This window comes from Elephantulus edwardii, unplaced genomic scaffold (genome assembly GCF_000299155.1).
Source record: "Elephantulus edwardii isolate Elephantulus edwardi_28Jun2011 unplaced genomic scaffold, EleEdw1.0 scaffold00002, whole genome shotgun sequence".
NCBI lineage: Eukaryota > Metazoa > Chordata > Mammalia > Macroscelidea > Macroscelididae > Elephantulus > Elephantulus edwardii.
In genome coordinates this window covers 45,343,662-45,347,972 of record NW_006399752.1, presented here as the reverse complement: position 1 = coordinate 45,347,972, position 4,311 = coordinate 45,343,662, and positions in this window count along the sequence as shown.

Sequence of the window (4,311 nt, the reverse complement as noted above, 5' to 3'; positions counted from 1 at the left end):
CAATGTTGCAGTCACTGCATCAGTCTTTTTGAGAGTCTTACTCTTTTTTGATGGCCCGCTGAGCTCTGTTCATAGAGTGGTAAGTGGTAATAAAGAGGGCCATCATAGGGTTGCTATGAGTCATCTACGACTCAACGGCACCTAACAAGAGTAACAACGATGACATAGAGAGAGCTATGTTGGCCTAGTGGACAGAGAGTTATGCTACCAAGCCCAAGGTGGGTCATTTTAATCTGCAGCCCTCAGGTTTGGTTCAAATTGTTTTCCTGTCAAACATTCTTCTAGGTGGTATAGCACTGGTCTGTGCATTGCTGTACAGAGGTAACTCGTGGTGGCTGTGATGCTGAACACTGTGACACTGATGTGTTAAATGTGATAACGGTCACCCATGGTGGACAGTGTTGGGTAGAACTCCCCTATTAAAACAAGCCTGGAAGCAGGAGTGGCATCCACTTCCGAAATGGCTTGCCTCTGGAAACTCTATGAACAGTTCTCAGGCCTTTCATTCATAGGGTCACTATGAGCCGTCTACGACTCGACAGCAACTAACAACAATAACTTAATTACCAAGCACGGTCTTTTTCTGGGAACTGGGTCCTCAGGACAGCATATATGCCCACAGTATGTGAGACAAAGCCTCACCATCCTTCCAAGAAACACTCTGGTTGCACCTCTTTCAAGACCTAGTGTCTAGACCATCTACAGAGCATTGACATAGCTTTCAGGCCTAGTGGAGGGAGACTTATCTTGCCCATATCTTACTCTATGAGTTCATATGTTCGTTTTGTTGTTAGGTGTTGTTGAATTGACCACAACTCATAGCACATCTATGAACAGCGGACCTGAACCTTCCAATATCCTGCACCATCATCAACCCTGCTACACTCGAGCCCATTGTCCCAGCCACGGTGTCAATCCATCTCACTGACGGTCCTCCTCTCCTTCACTGACCCTCCACCTTTCCAAGCAGGACTGGGTTCTTCTAACCACATGCCCGAAGATGTTATTTCAGCATTCTTTCTGTCCAATGAGCACTCTGGCTGCATCTTCTCCAAGACCTGTTTGTTTGTTTGTTTGGCAGTCCATGGGATATTTAGCACTTTTCTCCTACACCACAATTCAAAGGCATCAATTCTTCTACTGTCATCCTTGGTCAATGTCCAGCTTTCTGAAGCATAGGAAGCGATTGAAAAGACAGTGGCTTGGATCAAGTCCTCAAACTGACATCACTGCTCCTCAGTCCCTTGGAGAGGTTCCAGACCCCAGACTTCCCCAACATTGTTGTTGTTGTTGTTGTTATGTGCTGTCGAATTGCCTGCAACTCATAGTGACCCTATCTAAGTACAGTAGCTCAGAAGCCTGCCCTGTCCTGAGCCAGTCTCACTGATTCTGACACAGCTACTCCTATTGCTCTAGTTATTGTATCAATCCACTTCATCTGGTATCTTCTTCTCCTGCACTGTCCTTTCAAGGATAATGTCCTTCTCTAAGGGTTGGTCCCACCTGTACACGTGCCCACAGTATGTGGGATGGAGCTGCAAAATTCTAGCCTTCAAGGAGAAACTTCATCTCACTCTCTCATGTTTTCTTGGTGGTCCGTGGTATGCTCAAGACTCTTCTCCAGCACCACAACTCAAAGGCATCAATACTTCTTCTGTCATCCTTAGTCATTGTCTGGCTTTCTAGTAAGTAATTGTGAAGATCATGGCCTGAATCAGGTGCACTTTAGTCTCTAGATGGACATCATTGCTTCTCAGTACTCTGGATAGCAGTTTTACCTAAAGCAATTCATCTTTAGATTTTCTGACTTCTGGTGTCAAGTGTGTTGACTGTGGAGCCAAGTAAGCTCTGTTAACAACTTCAATCTCATCATTATACAGGATTTATTTCTGTTGTTGTTTTAAATTTCTTAGCTATTATTGCCAAGAGCATTGATTGTGGACACTAGGTTTATTAGCTGAGGGGAGATTAATAGCATCAAAGCTTTAAGATAGTAGTGGTCTGAAAGAAGTAATATGTTCATGTATCTTACACCTTTTGTGTGTTGATAAGTATCTTTAGCAGATAATATGACTCTACAGCTCAGCAAGATGGTATACCTTTTCACTTCTATCATCGAAGGTCCTAGAGAAAGAAGGGATGTTTGCCATCTTCCTGCTGTCCTGTGGATGTGATCAACTAGATTCAAAATGAGAACCTTAAATATATTTTTATTTTCCAAAAGTGAGGAAGATCTGAGGCACTTGCTGCAGAAGATCAGAGACTATAACCTTCAAAATGGATTAAATCTCAGTATCAAGGCAAAAAATCCTCACTAATGAACCAATAGGCACCATCATGCTGGATGGAGAGACTGAAGTTGTTAATGATTTTTATCTTGCTAGGATCTACAATCAATACCATTGGCAACTACAGTGAAGGAATAAAAAAACATGTAAAGTTGGGGAAGTTTTCAGTTAGGGACCTCTCCAAGCTACTGAAAAATCTTACTATCAGGCCATGGTCTTTTCATTTGCTTCTTGTGCATCTGAAAGCTGGACAATGACTAAGAATGACAGTAGAAGAATCAACACTTTCGAGTTATCGTGCTTGAGTATTGGCTATCCCATGGACTGCCATAAAGAACAAACAAATGTCTTAGAGAAGATGCAGGCAGGGTGCTCCTTTGAGAGAAGGATGATGAAATTCCATGTCACTTTGGGTATGTTGATGTTACGTGCTGTCAAGTTGGTTCCTACTCAGAGCTGACCCTACAGCAGGTTTTCAGATAGTTTAACATATTAGAGGAGATTGCCCATCTTTCTCTGGAGGTGCAGCTGGTGGATTCGAATCCTATGCCTCTGGGATTGCAGTTCAGCTTCTCACCTCTAGGCTTTGTTGTTGTGAAGTGCCATTGAGTGGAGTATAACTCATAGTGACCCTATGAACAAACAATCTGAACCCTGCCCTCTCCTGTACCAGCCTCACAGTCTCTGACACCCTTGACTCCTTAGCTACAGTCACTATGCCAATCCAGCTGGTTGACGGTCTTCCTCTCCTTTGTTGTCCTTCCATCTTTCCAAACATGATGTCCCTCTCCAAGGAATAGCCTCTCCTAGCAACAAGCCCAAAGTATTGAGATGAAGCTTCATCATCTTTGTCTCCAATTTGGCTGGGAAAAGCCAAACCCTGGAGAAGGACAACAATGCTTTGAAGGGTGGAGTTTCAGTGAAAGAGAGGAAGATCCTCAACAAAATGGATTGGCAAAGCTGCTGGAGCAATTGGCTGCAGTATACAGCAGAGATCTGACGAAGGTGCTGGACAGCTTGGGGTTCAGGTCTGCTGCTTGCAGGGTCGCTGAGTTGTGGTCCACTCAAAGGTACCTAAAAGCAATCACATACGGGGAGAAGATTATCCACCTTTCTCTGGTGGAGCAGCTTGTGGATTCCAACTGCCTGTTTGGGGGTTGGCAGTGCAATTTCTGGAAATTAAAAGACAAACTGCATTGGAAAAGTCTGCTATCAGAGAGTGCTCCAAGGTACTGAGGAGCAACGATGTCAGTCTGGAGACTAAGGTGCGCCTGTTGCAGGCCATGGTCTTTGCCACTACTTGGCATGAATCATCAAAGAGCTAGACAATGAATAGGGATGATTGAAGGAGAATTGATGCTCTTGAGCTGTGGTGTTGGGGAAGTGTATTGAATATACCATGGACTGCTAGAAGAACAAACAGATTCATCCTGAAGAGGGTTAAACCAGGCTACTCCTTGGAGGCAAGGAGTCTGAAGCTTCGTCTGTTATACTTTGGACATGTTGCAAGGAGGGATCAGTCCTTGGAGAGGGAAGTCATGCTTGGGAGTGTGGAAGAACAGTGCAGGAGAGGATGACCCTCAATGAGATGGATTGATTCCGTCACTGCGGTAATGAGGGTAGGTGTGTGAGAGACAGTAAGGTTGACAAGAGATAGAGCAGGGTTTAGGGCTGTTGTACATAGGGTAGCTATGACTCATAAGCGACTCGACAGCACATAACAACAAAAACAGTCCAACAAAGCCCCCTTATATTTTAAGTTGTTTATATTACTCTAGCTCTTTTCAAACCTCCCTCTCTGTTTGAATATACCAGCAACTACGCAGGAGGAAGACAGACAGTCTCCTTCCACTTCATTTTATGATTTGGAAAACACAAGGGAGGGTCCTTGATGAGTTGGCTCTGTAATGAGTGAATGAGCTCTTTCTTTCCAGTCATGATTTTTTTAAGTCGCTGGCCCAAGAACAGTGATTTTTAAATCTTACAGACATATACATATACATATACATATACATATACATAT